Source organism: Rhinolophus sinicus, linkage group LG10 (genome assembly GCF_036562045.2).
Source record: "Rhinolophus sinicus isolate RSC01 linkage group LG10, ASM3656204v1, whole genome shotgun sequence".
Taxonomy (NCBI): domain Eukaryota; kingdom Metazoa; phylum Chordata; class Mammalia; order Chiroptera; family Rhinolophidae; genus Rhinolophus; species Rhinolophus sinicus.
In genome coordinates this window covers 1,876,465-1,900,004 of record NC_133759.1, presented here as the reverse complement: position 1 = coordinate 1,900,004, position 23,540 = coordinate 1,876,465, and the positions used below count along the sequence as shown (strand labels likewise).

At 42.3% G+C, this 23,540-nt stretch overlaps 1 protein-coding gene and 1 non-coding gene across 5 annotated transcripts in view; one reads left to right on the top strand and one right to left on the bottom strand.

Moving 5' to 3' along the window:
- Positions 1-23,540, bottom strand: part of CNTN6 (contactin 6) — a 251,908-nt gene that overhangs the window by 159,879 nt on the left and 68,489 nt on the right. The window lies entirely within an intron of this gene.
- On the top strand, positions 3,127-3,230 carry LOC141567426 (U6 spliceosomal RNA). Its single transcript, XR_012490006.1, has one exon. It is a non-coding gene; the product is annotated as a U6 spliceosomal RNA (small nuclear RNA).

The following is a 23,540-nucleotide window of genomic DNA, read 5'->3' as shown; positions in this document are numbered from 1 at the left end:
TGCTGCTAATCAAAGTGTACTGCCTCTACACGTTGAAGGTTTTTTCTACTATATTCCATGCAATATTTCTGCAGTGATCAGTACACGAAAGGAAGAAAGAAAGAAAGAAAGAAAGAAAGAAAGAAAGAAGGGAGGGAGGGAGGGAGGGAGGGAGGGAGGGAGGGAGGGAGGGAGGGAGGGAGGGAGGGAGGAAAGAAAGAAAGAAAGAAAGAAAGAAAGAAAGAAAGAAAGAAAGAAAGAAAGAAAGAAAGAAAGAAAGAAAGACACATGCTCTCTGGGTGGTTGTTCTGCCTGAGGAAATGCCAAATGCTCTTAAGCAACGCTGTCTCCAAAACAAATTCTTTCTGATGGAGTCACCAAGGTCAAAGGAGCTATTTCCATAACCACAAGCAAATTAATCTGCAGTTTTGCATCAACAATAATGAGATGGGGCAATAACAACCTAACCTTTCATTGTATCTTTTTGCTTCATGACAATGAAGCTGGGAAAAAGGAATTAGCCGTTGAGTTTTGTGCAAACCTTTAGTGCTGCCTCATGAAAAACAATCTCATTTGGTGGCTGAAATAACAGGAATAGATTCTTGTATAGAATATTGGAAGTTCCAGTGATGTGTCCCCAACAAGGTAGAAATAAGATTACTTGAAGGTAAGAATAGGAGGATCCAATATATGATGAATGAGATCAGCCACTTGTCGAATAGCCCCAGGGGTCATCTCTAAATGTGTGTTTGCAAAGCGCTGGGAACACCCAGCGCCCTTGAAGGGGTACAGGAGGATGGCAGCACTAGGGTGGGTCTGTCTGAGGCTGTGAGACTTAATCAGGTATGTTGTAACCATGAATAACTAAAACAGCCATTAACAACATAGAGGTGTCCGCATAGACCCAGAAAAGTGAAAAGAGTAAGAATCTGGCGGATTTTTACAGTGCTGTCATGTGGGAAAGCTTCCAGCATGGCCACTAAAACAAAACAACATGAATGCTTATCATGTACTTAGTGAGTGTGGAAAGTCATCTAAGTGCTTGTTTCCCACAGGATTACACTGGCCCAAGGAAATGTCTGACCCTTTGCCATGGGAGGTAACCCTAAACCCTGGGACAGCCCTGCTGGCAGTGTCTGTTTACCTGGGACTTTGGGCCATGCCAGGTAGTCGGTGCCAACATTATGATTTATGGGGTGTGTGGGGGTGTGAGGGGAGGCTTGGGAACTGTGGTATCAGCTAGAACTTGGTGTGTGTGTGGGGGGCTAGAGACTAAAGTACGTCACCAAGGGGGCAGTCAACCAAGTGTACCTGATTGAGCCCCAATCAAAACTGGACAGCACGACTCAAGTGACCTTCCACGTATGTCGTCCTGCGTGTTTCCTGGGAGGAATGAGCACTGTCTGCCCAGCTCCCCTGGGAGGACGACAGGGCACTGAGGTAGGGCTCTCCTGGGCTCCACCCTGCATGCCACTTCTCTTGGCTGAACCTGTACCCTTTCACTATAATAAACCATACCATGAGTATACCAACTTTGCCCCATTCTGTGAGTCCTTCAAGGGATGTCTCAAGGAAAAGAGGCACAAAGGACTTGTTCAAAATCACACAGCTGAGAAGGAGCAAAGCCAAGGTTTGATCCCAAAGAGTGCAGCTGCTCAGGCACTGCTCAGGCCTGCCACCGATCACTTTGTGGTCCTCCCCATCAGCATGGAGGTCACTGAGGATGGCGCTTTGTAAGTGACAGGCATGCTTTATAAGGCCTCACCATACCTCTAACAAATATCTCTCAACACTATCCATACTCCATGCTGACCAACCAACTTCCTGATACACAACTGTCTTAAAGTGTAGGTTTTATTATTATTCAGGTATAGTGAGGACAACAGATTTAGGAGATGGCTGCCATTGGAAAGACAGTTTGTTACAGTTCCCCAGAGGAGGGGACGTGCCATGCCACGCAAAGACACACAGGGAACATGGGTCAGACACGAATCAGAGGAAGTGACGGGAAATCCAGGCCAGAGCCTTTATGGTGGTTTCCACGGGAAGGAACAGGTATGGGACGCTAAGAAGGCTTAGGATGCACTAGCCTGAATAATTTCAGCAGCCTCTGGGGTGTCGGGCTGCCTCTAGTAGTCTGATACCTGGGCCTGGGGTGATGAGGGCAGGGATAGTGGCCCAGAGGATGAGAGCCCAGTAAGGAGGTGGTTGGGGGTACGGGTTCTGGATTGGCTGTCTGCCTGTGAAACACAGCTGAAGGTGAGCTGTACTGTCTCTGGGAACCGGATACTCCAGAGGGGCAGTCTCTCTAGGGTTAGCAAGTCTCCAGTAGTCAAAGCATCAGAATATAGAAAATAAGAAGGCATAATTGAAACAATAATCCACACTACCAGGTAGCAGGGAAAAGGGAATAGGGCACACATTCTCAGTGGGTCACCCTCAAGGAGGTGGAAACTGGTTCCAGGAAGTGGATAGGGTGGCAGAAAGGAAGTACTTTTTAAGTATAAAGCACAGAAATACATATAATATTTAAACAGATACACAATATGCATATGCTATTAAAATTTCATGAGTGGGAGACTAATAGGGCTACTTTGTGGAGGGAAAAGGCTGATAATAAAATTATAGTCCAGAAAGTCTGAAACAGAGTATCCTCGATAATGGATGTCAGTATTCTGATAAATGGAAAGAAGAGCAACCCATTATAATAATAAACTGGTATGTTAATACAGTAATGAATCTAAACTGATGTTTTCTGATTTATATATAAATGTCATAAATTTGCTTAGAAGGTGTTTATCCATAAAGACCTGATCAGTTGTGAGCTAACAAACCCTAACCTCTCACTCTGCAGAGTGAGAGACAGATGGAAGTTGGACCACAGCTGCAGGATACTCAGTTTTTGAGTAGCCCCATTTCTCTAAGAGATTCTCTTTCTTCTCCCTCTAAAATATCAATACTGTTATAAAGACACCTTGTAAAATGGAGAGCTCTACTTTTAAACAGTCTGGAGGGTCATGTTCTCCAAGAGTTTGCTGATCTTTAATTGACTCAATAGTACTTCTGGATTAATTGGGCTTTTCTCTTTGTTATACTTTCTACTGAATCTGAGGGACCAAGGGAGGGAGGTGATCAGAAATGCAACGGGCAGACCCCACTTTGGCAGAAAGAAGTACAACTGATACAGAGAAGATAGGCATGGAGCCTGCATAAGCATGACCCATGTGAAAAAATATATGACACATGTTTTTGAGTCCTTCTATTTTTTTTTTTTTTTTAATTGGAAAAAGACGTGAGGAACTTCCTAGAGCAAAGGAAATGTGTTGTATCTTGTTCTGAGTGGTGGGTTCATGGTGAGTACAATTACTAAAACTCTTTGAACTGAACACTATGTTATTGAATGTTAATTTTACACTGACTTTTTTAAATGAATGCAGTGGGGAGACTGAATGATTATTTAAATCTGGGGTTTCCAAGGTTGATTGCCTCATCTATAACTAAGGCTGGACAAACAGAGCACTAACCATGATTTTATACAACAGATGAAACTGCACTGGAAAATCACATATTTGTAAATTGAACCATAGGGTTTATGAGAAAATGGAGGCCCACAGAGGAAATTGACTTTACAAAATGACGACCAGAAAAATAGTAACACTAGAGAAATAATAATCAAGAACACGCATCGATGGCTTACTGTATTAGCATTTCAAATTTCTTATTTTAGGTAATGGTTATACCACCCTATGAAGAAGGCACTGCTATAATTCCATTTCCACCTTTTTGAGTAATGTAAGTCTTGACAAGTTAAACGAGCTACAGAAGGTCACATAGCTAGCAAATGGTAGAGCTGAACCTTGAAACTGTGTTTCTGATAGCGAAGCCTGCATTCCTTATTTGCATTAAAGTAGCATTGATACCCTATATTAGTTTCAGGTGTACAAACATAATTTGACATTTATTTTATGATGTGATCACCATGATAAGGCTAGTAAACAATCTGTCACCATACAAAACTATTATGACATTATTGACTATGTTCCCTATGCTGTACATTACATCCCCATGACTTATTTATTTTATAACTGGGAGTTTGTACCTCTTATTCCCCGTCCCCTTTTCCACCCATCCTTCCAACATCCCTCCCCTCTGGCAGCCGTCATTTTGTTCTCTGCATCCATGTGTCTGTTCCTGTTTTGCTTTTCTTTTGTGTGTGTGTGTGTGTGTTTTTTTCAGTTCCACATAAAAGTGAAATCACACATTATTTGTCTTCTCTGTCTGAGTTATTTCACTCAGCACAATACCCTCTAGGTCCATCCATGTTGTTGCAAATGCCAGGGCTTTATTCTTTGTTATGGCTGAGTAATGTTCCAGTATATATGTCCCACCTCTTCTTTCTCCAAATGCCTTTCGATGCACAGTGAGGTTGCTTCCATGGCTTAGCTGTTGTAAATAATGCCGTGATGAACATAGAGGCCACAGATATCTTTTCAAATCAGTGTTTTTGTTTTCTTTGGATGAATACCAGAAGTGGAATTGCTGGGTTGTATGATAGTTCTATTTTTAATTTTTTAAGGAAACTCCATATTGTTTTATTTTGACCTGGGGGCGGGGGTCACTTGATGGCAGAGGTGGTGGCCTTCTTTTTATTCTGTTTACCTGGCAGACATTACTATTCAATCACAGAATTTTTTCTTACTAAGTCCCAATGTAGCCTCAAAAGTCTTCTCATTGCAGTCAGTATCCAATACAGGTATCCAAGTAGGAGTTAACACAGAGGAGACAATATATCACCGGTTCAAGTTTAGGTAATCTGAATTTTCTGGTCCCAACAGTGTAAAAATCATTGCACAAATTATTTCATATATGCATTTGTTAAATGAATACTCACACGAAAATCATAAACTTGGCTGTCCTGGCATCATACGGTGGGTGTAGTAAATCCCGGTATAATATATCAGCTTCAGCTTTACCAGAGTGGATGACACTCACATCATATTGAGGCTTGTCTTTTTCAGCCTCTTCCCGCATCACCTGGAGACCCCTGCACGCCAGAGAGGAGGTTTCTGCCAGGCCTATGATGCCAATTGAGTGTAGTAGCTCAAGACTATTGTAGACAGATATGCAGTCACATATGTACACAGGAAAAAAATAATAAAATCACCTAGCCATAAATACCAGGGAATCAGGCCAATGGGGGAAATCTGAATTAGAAGGGAAAAAAGGGGTACAAATCCTCACCTCCGGGCGTTTCTGGCCCAGCCTCTTCTCCTCCCATTTCCCTGGTTAACTGCATTCCCTCCTCAACCTCTGGTCCTCTGAGGTAACAAAAATAGCCCCGTGTACACCACACAGTTTCTTTTATGTCTGTATTTGGTCAGGAGAAGGGAGAGAAATCGGACCGACAAGGGCAGTTTACTGTACATCAATTTCCCCCTTTATGAAAAACATAATAATAGAACTGAGTGACTTCAGGAAAGCTGCTGAGCCGGCAGACACAGCCCCTGGGAAGGGCCCCAGCCTGCACCCCAGCGGTCGCCTCCCCACCTCCTCGCAGAAAGCTCCATTTAAGGGCTTCAGAGGCACGGATTTAGCTTTTCAGCTGCAAATAAAAGATGAAAGAGCCCTCACTCACAGGAAGTGTGAAAGAAAGAAAAACACCTAAGTGGAAAGCACAGAAGCTAAATGACAGGATTTGGATTATATCTTGCCAGTCCATCCACAGGACTCCATAGGTTAGTCATTCTAATTAAAAAAAAGTCTTTTCCCAAAGTCATCAGAATAACATGGGTCACTTTCTCTCCTCAGTAACGTTGGGAGGGTACTTGGAATTTGTGAAGCCCTCTGTGAAAACTGGCTTTGCCTTCACACACGTCTCTAGGTATGTCACGTTTTCATCGGTAGACATGGATCTATTCATCTCTTTCCGAATGATAGGTAACCTCTAGTAACCTCAGCCATTTCTATGGTTCAATTCTGGCACCCTTCAGGCTATGGCTCAAATATTAGGTTGGTGCAAAAGTAATTGCGGTTTTTGCAATTATTTTTAATCTTTTAAACCACAATTATTTTTGCACCAACCTAATAACTTCTTCCACAAATACACAGAAATAACTCTTTTTTTGTGAGACTTAAGTATCATATACTCTCTTTCATTTTCTTCAACACACTACTAACATATATGCAAATATGTTATCTTCTATATTAAACAGTAAATACTTACATCACAAAAATCACATCGTATTATTTCCTTGTATACTCCTCTGACTATTTGGTAGATGAATCAATTAACGTTTGTTAAATGAATGAAAGTAACAAAGGCCTAAAATTTATTGATAGGATTATATCTGTCTCTAGGAACTGGAAAATAGCAACAATGAAGAAAAAAATTACATAGTTCTTAATCTGCGCAAGGCGCTGTTTTATTAATTTATGTAATCCTTAAAAGCCTCGTGAGATTCATTATCAATATCTCAGTGTTACAAATAAGAACTGTGAGATGCGGAGATGGAGGGATTTATTCAAGTTCACGGCACGGCAGAGCAAGGCTGTGCCCCGTGCAGTGTCCAGCCCGTGCTCCAATGACTCTGCCACATGTGTGCAGCTGCTCTAACAGGTGGCATTTATTATGTCTGCTGTAAGTGCTCCACACGCACTAACTCATTTGTATCATGAGTTCTATTTCCAGACGCTGGCTCTGTGCCAGGATAGAATATACTGGCACATTCATGGCCCTTGACAAAACCAAACATTGACCAAGAGGGTCATCCTCCCTTGGTTTTATTCCCACAGAGTGGTTATCACAATGTGGAGTGGGACCCAGACCCTCTGAGAGTGACTGTGCCTCCAGAGCGCTTCTTGATACCAAAGCAAGTGTCTTGTCCTTTTTTTCTCTTCACATGTTTTTTATAAACATTCTTTTTAAATACATGATATTCACTGTGGAAGAGATAAGAATCCCTAAGCATAAAAACCACAGCAAATCAATATAGAATGAAAACTGAAATCATGGATCAGCTTCCTACATCCAACAGTCTTAAGGAGACGGGGTTTGAGGGACCTGTGTGCATAGGACGGGTTCTGTTAACTGCTGAAACATATGAAGTCCTTGTTAGATAAGGTTTAACAAGCACTGATTGTTACCCAGGTTTAGGAGTGGCTCTTTCTGTCTTACTTCTGTTAATGGATTGATGGCACTTACGGTGCATGAATCTCGTGGTTTACCATCTCTAACAGAGCTGCCCAGTTCTCCAATCCACATCGAAGGCTCGTTCATGTGATGTTAACACAAGCACTGCTCTTCCTACTGCCAGAAATACAACCAACACATCCTTATACATACCTGTTACTTTTACATCCCTATGGGGTTCCCTAATTTGAACTTTTAGTGAAAAATACCCAAAGTGAAATGTCCTAATAAATAATACATCATTTCATGAGCCTTCCCATTCACATGTATGCGTAATTCCGAGGCCATGCAAGTTTCACTCGGTTTGCAGTAGATGTGGAATCGTTTCCTGGGAGCACTGAAACGACTTTCAGATGTCCATAGGAGAGCCATCGTTATATTGCAATCAGTCTATTCTGGTACTGTGGTAGGACTAGTGCCAAGATTTGACTTTGGTTTTTACTATTTTACCATGAATTTTTGTATCCTTCAAATGCTGCATTGCCATAAAAACAAAACCTGGCTTCACGGACAAATTCCGCCATTAAGTTAAAGGAGGCATCTTTATGATCTGTGCTCATCTCGAAGCACATTCTTCTCTGTGAAACAGCACCAGGAGTTTGGGTACCAGCCAAGGCAAATAATGAATGATGGCACTTCCTCATCTACTGCATGAGCACAACCATCCCTGAAATCCCTAGCTCAGACCTAGACTCAGTGACATCACTGACTTCTGTTGTACTTCTGCAATATTCATCTCGCCAACTGCCGGTTACCAGATGGAAGAGTGTGGTGGGAAGACTGGAGGATGACCCAAGGGACCCTCTTCGTGGTATTCTCCTACCCTTGAGTGAGGGTGGCAGCGGGACTTGCCTCTAACCAATGGAAGATGGCGGAATGGGATGTCACTTCCACGATTAGCTACTAGTAACTTCAATCTGCTAGTAACTTCCATCTACTTATATACATGCATTAACAAATCCAGCAGCATGTGGGGAAGTCGCTGTGGCAACGAGCTGAGGGGGCCTCCGGCCAGTGGCCAGCTAGGAGCTGAGGGCCTCAGTCTAACAATCCTCAAGGAACTGCATTCTTTTAAAGCAGTTCCTCCCCCATTTGAGCCTCCAGATAAAACCACTGTCACCGCTGATACCTTGATTGCCACCTCCATGAGACCTTGAATCAGAGAACTTGGGTGAGCTGTGCCCAGACTCCTGACCCAAAGAACTGTGACATAAAAAAATGCATGTTGCTTTAAGCCACTAAGTTTGTGACAACATTATTATGCAGCAACAGAAAATCAATAGAGTAACTCGAACAACAGTTCTCTTTGAAAGCTGCCAGCAGCAGAAACAGGGCTTTGATTCCAAGAGGTACACATCTTTATAAAAAGTAAGGAACATTTATATAAAAATATGGCAAAGTATCTAAAATGCCTAGAAAATAAGTGACACTGAGGACTTAAAAAGTATGAAACACAGTTGTACAATCAGTACAATATTGCTCCTCGTGAAGCCCAAGAGTTTGGTACTTGATTGATGCTGAAGGGAAATATATGAGCGTGACCACAAGTCTGTACACCAGCCTCTGATCAACCCACTCCTCTTTTCATTTAAATTTTCACATATATTTTTCAAACATTGAAAATTACTAATTGGCCAATAGTAAGTATTAAGCTATGGTATCTCTTTGAACGTACGGAATTGTCTTTTCATAGAAGAATTAGTCAGTTCTATCTTCAGACTCACAGTTGCTTTGGCTTTCTCTACTGTTTTTTATTTCACCACCGTAATTTTTCTCAGATGATAATCTTGATGTTCGAATGATCGTGTGTCTGTGAGGACTATCGATTTCAGCGTGAAGGTAGCAGAAGTATATGTTGCCTTTTAAACTCTCGGACTATGCATACAAAATACTTCATCTTTGTCTCTTTAAAAAAATCACAATTTTAGCTCACACACGAAAGAAAAAAAGAGATCATGTTTGTGAAGATGGCACCAGTGTTTTACAGCAAGTTAAGTCAATAATACAATTAAAATAATTATTTGAGATAATACATTTTATGCATCAAACTTGGACTCCTATATAGCTCATCTTTAGTTGCATCTTTTGAAAAGCTGAGGAATGAATTTCTCCATGATTACTTTTAAAGAAAGAAATTAAATTGTCCATGCAACACCATCACACATGGAAGAAAAAATATTCATAGGTGTATGATAAACACTTCAATTGGATCACACTTTTAGAGCTCAAGTATAATTTTATACCATAAGCTTTCAGGCAATTTCATCAATTTTCTGTTCTTTCACCCGTATGAAATGTGTGATATATGCTATAAACACATGGACACTTTGTATATGAGTTACATTTTTGAGGTCAAAAACAAAAAAGCCCGAGAAAATAGCAAGAGAAGATGAGTGTGTGCTTGCCTTTACTTGAATGCTGTGTTTTAAACTGGGAGAATACTGGTGATAACCACATATTTGCTCTCCTTGCTCAGGATAATACATTTTTGATTTAGTAGAAAAGCAACAAGACTTGTTCAAAATGAACTGCTGAGTACCTATTAGTTCTTCTATAGTATCTCAGAAAATAGGACGGCCTTTCCCAAGATTCCCTGTGCTAGGACTCTGGGAACAAACTAAGTGCAAAGTCCTTTATCTGGAGTAACTCCTTGAAAAATGGAGGAGGAAGATGCTGGTTGTCAGACTCCCACCGTGATAGGGGAAATACAATTCTTAAACGTTCCTGTGTAGGAATGCTAAGCTAGCTGGGAAAAAACAATGAGTAGATTTTCCTACCATTCCTGAACAAAAGTCTTAGACTACTCGAGTAGCTGGAAATAATTAAGGAAACATTAGTAGAATGGATGAACATAAAAATGTCTTGAAATCATTCAATTTATATCGAATGTCTTGAAGGTCTAAAGCTTTGAAAACAGAAGGAAAAGATTTTCTGGGTTATTGCTATGGCGATGGGAGTGATGTTGGTGGGGTTATTGGGGTGATGGCTGATGGGGGCAGCGAGGGTGTTTGCTGTGGAGTGTAAGGAAAGGGCAGATCCGTGTGGCATAGATAAACACAGACTATTCTATTCAGCAGTCTTTTATAAATGTTATTACTGTTTGGATTCCTTATAAAAAGTAAGCCTGACTGAGCAGAATAAAATACTCTCAAATATCAATTTTCTACACCCATGAATAACCTAGCTGTTTAAGCCATGAGTCATTAACATGGCAAAAAAATCATGAGGTTAGAGAATGCTGCATGCAAGAACCCTAGAGCGCACACCTAACTAGAAAGGAGTCACCCTGCAAACTCAAAACTGCGTCCACGTAATACCTGGAGACCCAGATATACACAAATGCTTAGGAGTACACACAACTTTGTGTCTCAGCAAGATGAAGCCCAGAAGTTCAGATGTCTGCAGCATCAGAATGCTTTAAAAAATACGAAAATGGAAATGAACTCTATATTTCTTGCTGCAAAAATGTCTGTTATTTAACTTTCTTTTTAAAACAAGGTGAAATCTCAAAAAAGCTACGATTTGGAACAATAAAGCAGCTTGCGTAATTCAAGCATACACGTGTATTCACAATGTGTAAGGCACTTCCTCCCACTCTGCCCTCCACAAAGACACAGAAACTCCAGGTTTTCTGTCCCTTTGTGAGCTGTGCACAAGTGAGTGTGTGGGAATGTGTTTTATTCCTTGTGCGTCTCTGGAGAAAGTCAGGTCACCTTCAGTGATCTTATCAGTCAAAGAAAATAGGTCTGCTTCACGGAGCTATTAAAATGGGAGAGAATTAGAATGTATCAAAAGCTTTTGGACGCCAGACTCAAAGGGAGAAAGGTCACAGACTAGGCAGGGATTGTTACCTTGGGATGAAATGTGTGGTTTTGATTAACATGAAGTTGTAAATGGCTGTAACACTGTAAGCAGTTGTAACTAAGTAAAGTGAGGAACAAAAGCCAAGGGCATCACACAAACGTGGAGGAAAAAGTCAAAAGAGCAGTTCTAACAAGTGGAGAAAAAATAATCAACTAGAAAAGGATCACAATAGCGTGCTTTGGGGTAATTGCTTCCGATTCTATATGCTTTAGCACATAGCAGGGAATTGGATCCTCACACGTGACTAGGGTCTGTTATCCATACTTCACAGAGGTGGAGACCAAGGTTAAAGTGGTGTAAGTGTGTGCGAGTTCAAAGAACGAGTAGGCAGCACGACTCCTGTTCTCTTCCAAGCCCTAAAACAATTGATAGGACAATGTGGGACCCCGTGCATATTTGTTAACGGGGTAAGCTTGCTCTTAAGCCGACTTTTCTAATTCGAAATCTAATGTTCTTTCCAATTGGCCAACATTCTCAGTAAGTGATAGATCTATGCAAAACCGTTTCTATTCTATTTAAAACATTGCTGAGAACGAAGTCAATAAAGTATTTAGTAATCATCTATTTTAAAACAGAATTAGGAGCATCTTAAGGCGACATTGTCACCCTACGAAAAAAAAATTGATCCAGCCAGTTTGGTTGGTGCTAATAAGAATATCATGATACTATCACTCAACAGATTGTCTTAATTCCACTGAAGGGGATCAATGGAGCACTGCCTATGTCTTAACACAGAGAAATGGAAAGGTAAGTGTTATGAATACCCATACTTCTAGATTCATCAATTTTTCAAGTTTTCCCACATTCTCACTTTCTCACTCTTTCTGTTTGGCAAGCTCTGTGTCTTCCTTTGCATCTTTTTTCTTAACCTCCAGCTTGGAATTAGGATGCCCAAAGCTGGAAAGCATTCTGCCCATAATAAAGGATTTATCTTAAAAGAACAATAAATAACTAGACAAATTGCAAACTCATATCTTTTCTTGAACCAATCAGAGAGCAGAGACCATAGGAACACCAGGTACAAAATCTAGAGAAAGATGTGTCTAATGGAGACAGGGTCAGCTGCATTTGTTTACTGGGTAGCAGATTGGTGAGGAGGCTGGGCCTGGGGGCTGCAGAGAAAATAGAAATCCTCCCTCACTGTCAGGCTTTCACCATAGAAACTCCTGTGGCCAGAGAGCTAAGGGAAATTTGCACGCAGTTGCAGGCTCTTTCTTTGGACCACTGGAGAAGCTCACGAAGAAAAATGACTGTGGTGTAATCCTCATTGTCCAGGGCGAGGGGAGGGCACAGCAGCAGCCACTGCTGGAAAGGCAAGAAACCGGACTCATGTCCCCTCCCCAATGTCTCCAAAGGAAGGAAAGCTTTAAACCACAGGGAGAAGGGCATTTGGGAAGAGGCGAAACCCATTGCAGCTGGAGATAGGAAACATAAACAAAACACAAGAAAAACACTACACCTTTCCCAGAATCCAGCTGGGGGGAGGGCAGGAAGACCGAGACAGCCACATCCCTGAAACCCAGGGATGTTTTCCTAAAACTGAGGCTGAATCAGAGCAAGAATGCTGCTCCCACCACCACCACACCTCCAGGCTCAAAAGAGTTGGTGACAGTAAGCAGTGGAATACACCGTGGAGAGTCCCCAGCACGCGTGGGTGGAGACGGTGGAGGTGCTGTCCAAAGAGGAGATCCCCACGGAAGAGGGTGGAGCAGACACTGAGCGAAAGCCACACACTAGACTCCGTTTTACTTCTCACCTCCACTAAACAGCTGTAGTTCCATTAAGACGACAAGTAACATGCTTACCGCCATACCTGTCACAGTTTTTTCATCCTCTGTTTACTTGACAGTCATGGTCATAGACCGTTCTCGCCCCTAAAAACACTCCTTTTCTTCGCTTCATGTGACACCACACCCCCTGGCAGGCTTCCCGTCTTCATGGCTACCATTTCTTCATCATTTTTGATGCTGAATATTCTCCTTCAGTCGCTGTCTTCAGCTAACCATCCTGAATGAAGTCGCTTCATGTTCAGTGATGGCGCCTCTTCTCTCGGCTCCATTTACTCATATCCATGGCAGGGTGATTCCCAGATTCACCATGGCTGCCACTCAGCCATGTCCTTTTTATTACACTGGAATCCATTTTGGTCCTCAACCCTTCCACATGAATAATAAACTTATGTGAAAGAAAGTACTAATGAACAGATCTGGCCGTCCTTCTTCCTTACTTCAGAAAATGGCACCTCGGACCAAGCGCTGCATCACACACCTGGGCATCCTCTTAGCATCGTCCTTCCCCTCACTTTTTTATATTAGGCTGGTGCAAAAGTAATTGCGGTTTTTGTGCTTCTCTTTAGACTTATAACCACAATTACTTTTGCACCAACCTAATACAATGCAACGTCAAGTCCAATTTCTAACCTTTCAATTAAGTCCCACATCGATTCAAGTTGTTCTGCTACAGCAAGATCCATCCCTAAACCAAACTATTGGCTTTTTTTTTTTTCTTTTCTTTTTTCTGCCTTTAGTACTGTGATTGCTTTGAACTCTCCTTTTTGTTCTTTCCATATATTCACCATTGAGCAGCTGATGTTGTCTTTTCAATGTACAAATGTGATTATGTCTTTGCTGTTCTTCTCCCCTACTTGACCTCCCACTTCCAACTAAAAAGCCTTCAAAGATGGCACTACTTTTACACAAAGGGAAAATCCTTAGTAATTTGTCAAAAGACCTACACAGTCCTGTGTGGTTTGGTCCCTGCCCCCCTGCCACCTCCTCTGCTGTGCTCCCAGTGCCACCCACTACCCTCTGGGGCCTTGACTCCCCAGCTTTCCTCCCACTCAGTGTTCTTGCTGTTGTTTATTTTTGTCCCTGTGGTGAATGCCTTTTCTCCATTTCTAATTGATAGTCAATTATTATTCAGATTTTAGAAAGTCAGTTCCTCAGGTCAGTCTTCTTTGAATTCCCCAAAGCAAGTGAGATTTTCGTGCTATGGGCCTTTTTTTTTTTAACAACTTAAAACATTTTTCTTTAATATTTTTGCAATATATAGGCATCTTTTAAAAATATTTTTATTAATTTCAGGTGCACAAAACAATGTACTAGATAGATATTTATCAACTAAAATTTTATATATATATAAATATATATATATAATTATATATATATATATATATATATATATATATATATATATAAAACTATATATATATAGTTACAAGAAGCAGAATACAGCATTAGGAATAGAAACAGTGGAAATGTAATGGCTGTGTGCAATGTCAGAGGGGTAGTGGATGGGGGAGGGTGGTTGTCACTGTGTGAGGGATGTAAACGATAAATGTCTAACTATTACATTGCTTCGTGCTATGGGCTTTGAAAGATGTGTGCTTTTCAGTGCACTAAGGCCTGTGTGTCTGTGTGTGTGTGTATGTGTGTGTGTGTCTGTGTGTGTGTATGTGAATAAACAGTCACTGGGCTACAAGCTCTGCAAGGATTGGGCTGGTGGCAGTTTTGCTCGGTGCTTTACCGGTAGCACAGGACTTGGTGTCTTCATTCAGTTTTGTTCACTGGGTTCCTCCAATATGTCCCTCACTGATTCTGGCACTCGGGACATAGAAGGGAACAGTAGAAGACGTGTGACTAATACTTGTTCAACGGATGACTGAGATTTTCTAAGCTTATTGTGGACTCCAAAGTCCATACTGATCGTTACTAATTATACTTCCTGCCACAATTGTAACCTGGAATTAAACAAGTAGAAAGAGAAAAGGCTTCAGTGGTTGTCATTATCGTCACTCTATCTACAGGGTCACATGTGTGACAGGAAAGCTGACAGAAGAATGTTTGTAGTAGGAAACCTGGGAAGGTCATGATTTGCAACTAAATAATTTCATCTTGAGGTTTAGACTCCACTCTACTGTATATGAAAAGATTCAGTCTGAAAACACGTCCTCTGCCTTTTGTTCTTAACCAGGTAATTCTCATCGCCTGTCAGAGAGCATTCTACAGTCTCCCATGCCAATTAAAGGACATTTAGGAAATTGGGTGCCTCTGAAGAGATGTACAAATTTGTTAGCTTTACCTCTGGCTGTAGCTAAATGAACAGGAAATTCTTAGGGGGAAAAATAAAACCTTTGTAAAAGTGAATGTGTTGCATGGGTACCAAAGAAGTGCCTCAAGCCAAGATTCGCAGAGAAAACCCATTTAATAAAGGGCTATATTAGATTAGGTAAGTGCACAAGGTCTCAGGAGAGAGGCGCTATGGAGATATTTGAATGAACACAAAGTTAAGGAGCAGTGAATGTAGAATTTTCCGTCACTGGTATTTTCTCCAGTGCATTTCGTAAGCCCTTTATGAGGCAGATTTTCTGATTTACATCAGAAAATCATAGACTATCAGAGACAGAAAGAATTAAAAATCCCTAAGTGCATCTCCATCACTTTGCAAGTAAAGAAACTGAAGTCTGAGAAGTCACATGATTTTTCTGGTGTCAGAGTGAGTAGTGGCACATCAGAGATTCAAACGCTGGTCTAGTTCCTTATTCTAGGTTCCTCCCACCAGGAGAATACCAGGAAATGGGCACATCCAGAGACTGTTTCATTCATAATTTGAAGAGCCTATAAATGCATTTATTTTTGTCAACCATAACAAAATGAAGATGAAAACAATATCCCTGGTCGATCAATAAGAGATGATCCCCACAGAAACTCACAGGAAGTCTGTGGGGTGAAATGGAACCTCCTTGGTCGCATTTGGGGATTGGGTAGACCTGGGTTCAAACCCCAACTCTGACACATACCAGCCATGTGAAATTGAACAACTGCTTAACCTCACCTCGCTAGTTTCCTCTGACTGAAGTGGGGAATAGCAATAGCTATTCTCCTACTGAGTTTTCTGAGAATTCAATGAGATCATTCATGGAAAGCACTCCGCCCAGTACTGGGCACTGGCTGGAAAGTCTAGCAAAGTCCGCTGGTTCAGCTGCAGCATCCACACTGCAGTCCAAGCAAACAACAGGCTCATGTATGAGCATTGCCCACAGGGCTAGGTTCCCAGAGGAAGGAGCCAGGGGTGGGCAGTCATCAGCGGATATGGACTGGGGACTCCTGCCGAACAGAAGACAGAAGATAATATCTACGACCACTGCCCATAACTGAGAACATTAAATTCTTCTAGAGTAATTCTGAACAAAGTCTGCTGCTGCAGCTTTGCTTGGAGAGATGTCACAGCCGGCAGGAAGACCAGGAGGAAAAGAACGTTGGGGAGACCAGCAGGTGAAACGAACAACGGTACCCAGGCAATTTGAGTACATAGTGTGGAGTCCGGTCTCTTTGGCCAGCAGAGACTTTGGCCTGAACCCATCCACTTTGGGAAAGACCTTTCAGTAGAGAGACACGCACCTTATGGAAAATGGGCAGATTCCTGCCTTTGATGACGAACAGCCGAGCGAGACGCTAACAGACTAGCAGACCGGATGCCAGCACCTCCAATTCATTTTTAAAAAGAGACAGCTTGCCTCATGAGGCTTCTGGAGATAGAAACCTGCCTTTACTCTCAAGCATGTAAGAGCTGCGTATTGAAAAATCTGACTGTTCTCCATGGTTCTCTGAGACACAGCTGATCCAGGATTTTACTGAGATGATTTCTAAAGTATGGCTTATGCCTGAGAAGCGCACAATGCACACACACACACACACACACACACACACACACATTTGGTTACTGCAGGCTTGTCCCCACTTTCCACAGGAACTCCTGAACGCCCCTGGAAATGCTGCACCAGCATAGGCACAGAGTGTCGAGTCCAGCAGAACAATCTAGAACCGCCATTTACTTACAGTTCAGTGTTGGAACTTAGTCTACCTCAGTCTCAGTTTCTCCATCTAAAACCTTCCCTGTAAGGATTACATGGGCTGTGTAGTCTAGAGGCTGGCACACGGTAGGTGTTTAACCATCATTAGTTCCTTCTTTCTTATCTTCCTCCTTCCTCATACACTGTTTTGTTATTGTTAAAAGTCTGTTTTGGTTTTCAATTTTTTATAACGAGTGGTATCTGCAGGGGCCAGTATAATCCTGCTGGTTTTGGAGAAGCTCAGAAACTGATGAAAGATGAATCAGGGTTCACAGAAGTGAAAAATACTATTTTGTAAGCACCTCTGAGGTGCAAAGCTGGGAGAGAGAGAAGTAGGAAGTTCATGTAGTGACTCTTCGCAGAGGACGCAAGGGCAGTCAGTGAGTTCGGTGGGAGGTAACCCCATGAAGAGACTGTCCAACAGCAGAGGGCGGGAGTCCCCAGGTCAGGTACAACAGCTATAGTAGGTTTGGCTGCTGTAAAATCAGAGACTGAGTCAGTCATTGGGAGGCAGAGTATTTAGAACTAGGAGACGTCTTAAGTCAAGAGTCTACAGAAGAGGGCGCTGTTGCTCCAGTGGATTGATGAGCCTGGAGACGTTCTTTGATTGTCAGACTTGTGGGAGGGTGTGATTGGCATCTAGTTGGTAAAGGCCTGGGGGCGGGGGGGCGGGGGAGGACTGCTAAGCAATCTACAGAGCAAGGAGAGCCCCATACAGCAAAGAATTGTCTGGCCCAAAATCTGACTAATTATCTGGTCCGTAGTGTTGAGGTTGACAAACCCTGGTTTATGGACAGGATATTAATTGATTCTGTAGCCAAAGTATTGAAGCAAAATTTTGGGATAGTTTATCTGCATTTTCACAATTCCACCCATATCTTTCTGGCATCTATAATTATTCCTTCATTTAAATTTTGTGTTTGATCCATGGTCATAATAACCCAGTTATTCATTTATGGGTTTGAGATGGAGCATGACCCCCTACCCACTTTAACACTGGATATTTGATTCATAGCAGTAAGAAGTAGCCACCCAGAGCCCATGGATCAAAAGACATAGTATGTCCCCAGCTGACTGAGCTTTAAGACCTGATCCTTACAGTTATGTACACAATCTAGCAATAATTGACATTAACCCGGCTTGTAGCACTGCTCTTGCCATGGTCCCGGTCACTACCCTTGAACTCTGTCCTCAGCATGTGTCTGTACAAATAAAGAGTCATGTGGAAAACTTGCTCTGTGAAGTGGGTGTTAACCCTGTTATGCTGTGAAGGGACGGATGCTGAGGGAGATATGAAACTTGCCGGGGGTAACGTACCTCCTTGAAGGACAGAGATGGGATTGGTCCCCAGGTATGTCCTCCTCCTAAGCCCACACTGTTAGCTGTTATATGCATGGTATTGTACAAGACATGATCACAAAATATGGTGAGTGTTAAAATAAAAATGGAAATATTACAGTAAAAGACACATTGCCATTAATGCCCCTCAAAATACTCCCCCTCACTTCCAACACACTTATCCCATTGTTCTTGCCACTTTCTGAAGCAGCTCTGGAAGTCCTCTTTTGTGAGTGTGTTTACTTCATCCTCCATCATGACAATACTCTGTGTCACACATCACTTCTGGTACAGAAATTTCTGTCAAATAAAACATTACACTGTGTCTTCATCCACCTTATTCACCGGATCTGGCACCATGCACTTCTGGCTCTTCCCCAAAGTCAAAATGACCATGAAAAGTAAACATTTTGAATCGATTCAGGACATCGAGGCAGCCACGACAGCGCAAATAAAGAAACTCAGGAAAGAGGACTTCCAGAACTGCTTCAGAAAGAGGCAAGAACAATGGGATAAGTGTGTTGGAAGTGAGGGGGAGTACTTTGAGGGGCATTAATGGCAATGTGTCTTTTACTGTAATGCTTTTTTTTTTTTTTTTAATTTAAACATTCACTGTAGTTTTTCATCACACCTTGTATATGGGGAAGGACCAAGGAACATGAAAGTATTTTGAACCATTTCTTACTGGTATAATGAGGTGAAGGGTGTGGTTGGCAATGAACACAGGTGATGGTGGACTCTCCCGCAACAGCCCAGGTGAGAGGTAAAGAGAATGGAAAATGCAGTAATAGAGGGCATGGCACCCTCATCTCACTAGAGGACCAGCATGTGTCAGTGGACCAAACACTCGAGTGTGAACACCTGGCATGCGTCCAGCTCCTTCATGCTACACCAAGAATCATGGCCAAGCATGTTACTTCTGTATCCTCCCAGCAACCACAGGAGAAACCCTGAGTACCGTGTTTCCCCAAAAATAAGACTGGGTCTTATATAATGTTTTGCTACAAAAGATGCATTGGGGCTTATGTTCAGGGGGTGTCATCCTGAAAAATCATGCTAGGGCTTATTTTCTGGTTAGGTCTTATTTTCATGAAAACACGGTAGTACAGGGGATGCGGTGTGAAAAATACCCAATGCTCTACCTAGCACTGCATGTGTTGCCACTAAAAAGTGACATCCCTGTGGCCTAATTACAGCCTGATACCATCCTAAACGTGTTTGTCTTTTTCTTTCTTTGGGCTAAAGCACAAATACTCTTGGTCAAAGCAACAATAAGTCAACCGTGAGGCACACTGACTTAAACGACTCTCAGTCCTTGGTTGTTGAGTGTGAATTAACTCAACCCCTAGTTAGAGCATGGCACTTGGGGAAATAGGGCCAAGGTTGATCTCCAGGTTGGCTTTTCTGGATGGACCTCAAAAGAGGTTAGGACAGTCAGGTTGGAGCTGCTGACCAAAGACAAAATGGCACAGGGAGATTGGACGATATTACACAGAGAATCAGAGACCAAAAAACTAATGCTCTGAATATCATATTTCTCTAATGTTTACAAAGGGATTATTCACTGCACCAGTCACACTGTGGTGGAAAATTGAAGTTCTCTGAGAGCCCCAAAGTTCACCACATATCACAGGGGATACCTCGGTGAGCGATTTAGATATTGTCCCCCACCAAGTACGACAAATTCCAGCTGTATTAAGATTCAATCAGGAAAGCAAACTCACTATGGGTAACACAGGACAGGGAATTCATTTTAGGAAGAAACCTTGTACAGTTGTACGAGAACAAGAGAAGGAAGGGTCCAGCAGTGGAAGCCTAGGATCACACTGATGCCACCAACTAGCCCTCTGGGCAGTGGAGCTTGGAGACACGACAAATACGCAAGGGGATCGGGAAAGCCAGCAGCTCCAGCTTCCAGAATGAACACATGAGGGGAAGCCCATGGGGACTGTTACCTCTGAAACCAGGAGTGAGCCTGGTATCGCTGTTGGCCATCAGTGCCATCAGGTGGGACCCAAACTGCGTGTGGAGAAGGAGGCTGGATGCGCTTTCAGTCTGTGTGTCTCTCTCTCGCCACATAGGTTTACATGGAGCTTTCAGAGAATAGTGCCATTTTCACCTTCTGAATCTCACCTTCCTTTTTCTCAGCTTGAATCCTGAACCATACAGGGAAGAGACATTGGGGAAATGCAGTTTTAGCTAAGCCGAGTTTGTTGGTCCTTCCTGTTTCCTGGTTCAGATTTCTCCTTTCAGTGTTCCACTGAAAATAAGCAGCAGAAGAATGAAATGATCATAGATGGCTCAGAATCTACGTTCGTACCACGTCAGCTGCTAAACATTGGTTCCAGGCGGTCTCCCCGCATTAGTAGTTTGTCTGGAGTGTCTGGGCATCTCACTGAATTAGCCGATAGACCGTTTTGACTGACAGGCAGACTAATCAATGAGCTTGATAGGCTGGGACATGAGGGCACAGCACAGCCGCAGCCTGCAATCCTAGCATTGGACAACTCAACGAGCACGCTGGCATTTTAAAAGCATTACCCACGTGAGTGCCCTCGGTCAGCGATGCTCTTGAAAACAATTTCAAAGTAATAATCAGAAAATGTTTGATGAAAAAGCAACACAGAGTCATCCACTCATAATTATCCCAGGGAATAGCATAAGTGGGATAAATAAAATTGATAGCTGAGTCCCAAAGCACCTTTTAGCAGAAATCAGTGTTGTCCTCAGATATTTTCTCATCGTCACTGTTAAGAAAGAATAAGAGTGTTTCATGCTTTTCATATGAAAATCATTGAATCCAGGACTGGAAAGGGCTGTGGTCATCGCTTAGTATAGGGATAGCTAACTCGAATGTCACCAAAGACCAAATTGAATGGTCTGAGAGGCCAGTCCCCACACACAGGTGATTAGTCACAGTCTGACTTTTCTTCAACATCCCTTTTTTATTCGTATGTTCTCCGTTGGAGTGATTTTAATATTTTAAAAACATAGCCACAGGCAGATGCCGAGGGGGCAGAGTGTCCACTGAGTGGGAACAGGAAACCTAGCAGGTGCATAGGAGGTGATTTTTCTGGAACCAGTTTTCTAAACAGCCCATCTGCATCCTGGATCCTCACATGCCTTCTTGAACAGAAAGGGCGATCGAGCTTCAGCAAATAAACCATCGCTCAGCAGCAAATCGTTTGGCAAACGGTCAGCTTCCACTTAAGAGAGATGAAGGTCTGGGGCAACAAAATCAATGGATGGCCATGAACTTGGATATGTAAGATGATCTCATCCGATGAGATTCAGGGTAGCAATGCCATGTAAAGAGGTCCCCATCCAAAGGACAATTGGTGGTTACGGAGAGTGCGGTGGCCAGGCAGTTGACCTCGGAGATTTGCTCCCCGACAGCACTCTTTCCTCCACTACTGGTGACTCTAACCAGGCTTCCACCCAGGGTCTGGGGCACACACACCCTCCCTTTGCAGCTGCACAGAGGGGCCTGGAGCTCACAAGAGCTTTCTGTAATCCCATGCTCGCAAATACAGGGACACAACAGGCCTCCCTGTGCTTTTGTGACATAACAAACCGTCATTGTTTCCTGGCTCGGCATCAAGAACTGATTACAGAGCTGCTCAGTGCATTTGGGGAGAGTTTTGTCATTCCAGAAAATGTTGGTGTCAGTTCTGTACGTCCCAAGTTTCACCTTTGTCAGCTTTCAGCAATGTGAATGGACAACACCTGTTGTGAGCTGCCCCGGTTAGGAAATGCAAGTTTGAATTTTTAATTTTGAGGGAAAGAAACTCTCTTCATCTGTTTTTCTGGTCACCTGTTAGGTGAGATTTTTTTTTTTTTTTTTAGGTTAAAATCTGTTGGGGTGGCCGGTTGGCTCAGTTGGTTAGAGCGCGAGCTCTCAACAACAAGGTTACCAGTTCAATTCCCATATGGGATGGTGGGCTGCGCCGCCTGCAACTAAAGATTGAAAATGGCAACTGGAGTTGGAGCTGAGCTGCACCCTCCACAACTAGACTGAAGGACAACAACTTGGATCTGATGGGCCCTGGAGAAACACACTGTTCCCCAATATTCCCCAATAAAATTAAAAAAAAAATCTGTTATCTTTGTTTCTATAATTAGCACTAATTCTTCAGGGTAAAAAAATATCAAAAGCTAAATGAGACAAAAACAATAGTACATTGATATATTACATCTATTCCTGAGTCTCCAATAAATCTGTAAACGTGGCATACTTCCATTCAAAAAAAAAAAGGAAAGAAAAAAGGAAAAAGGTGAAAAAGTAAAAACATGGCTGCACAGCAGCACACTAGCAGATTTTTAACAGCCACCTCTCTGAAAAATGATTTTGTTCACATATATATATGTGCTCACATACCTATATACCTGTGCATGTACATACATGTGTATGTTATTACCAATTTTAATAATATAGTGGATACATAGCAATTAAAAAACAACACAGTGTACAATACTCCTTATTACAAATTCCACAAAGTCAGTTTACTTTTGCAGAAGGCTTTCTTAAGCTTACGGAGCACTTACACCGCCAGTCCGTCTCTGGCTGCACTTCATCAATGACTTGACAGTGGAGTTGCCTTCCAATCCACTATCTATTTTCCAGGTAAATTTATTGACATTAAATCTGACATGTGATATAATATTAAACTATTTCTCACGCTCACACAAATGATTTCATTACTGAAAACCCTTTCAGCATCAGCACTAAATCAAGCCCTGATCTGTCGCATTTGCCAATTTCTATGGTATAAATACTTCCATGGCTGATTTCCAGCCAGGCACATGGCATCGCTGCATGAGGATTCGGGAAGATATACAGTAATTCTCCATGATACAGTATTCTCACCATGGAGGTACAATAATATAAGTAACCGCCAGACCCTAAATAACAGTAAAATACGGTAAAAATCATTAGGAAGTCATCAATATTGAATATTTACTATCTATTTAATATGATTTTAAATTTTAAGTGATACGATTTAGTTTTGAATAATGGCTGTGTTTAACAACTTGCTTACAAAATTCCTGAAAATAACACTCAGCTCTCAAGAGCTGCTACCAGGCAGGCCCAGCACCCCTCTGCCTACATATTTCAGTGGTTTTCAAATGAAGGTGGAAAATTGGGAAGGATGGATGCCTTATGGCAACATCATAGACACCATGGGGGCCGAACAGAATCTCAGTTTAATTTCAGTTTTCCGGGTACACTTGTCACCATATCGGTGGTACCCATCCTCAGTGACTACGTCAGGGTCATCTTCAGAGCTGGTAGAAACCCTATTTGTGTGAGTGTGTGTG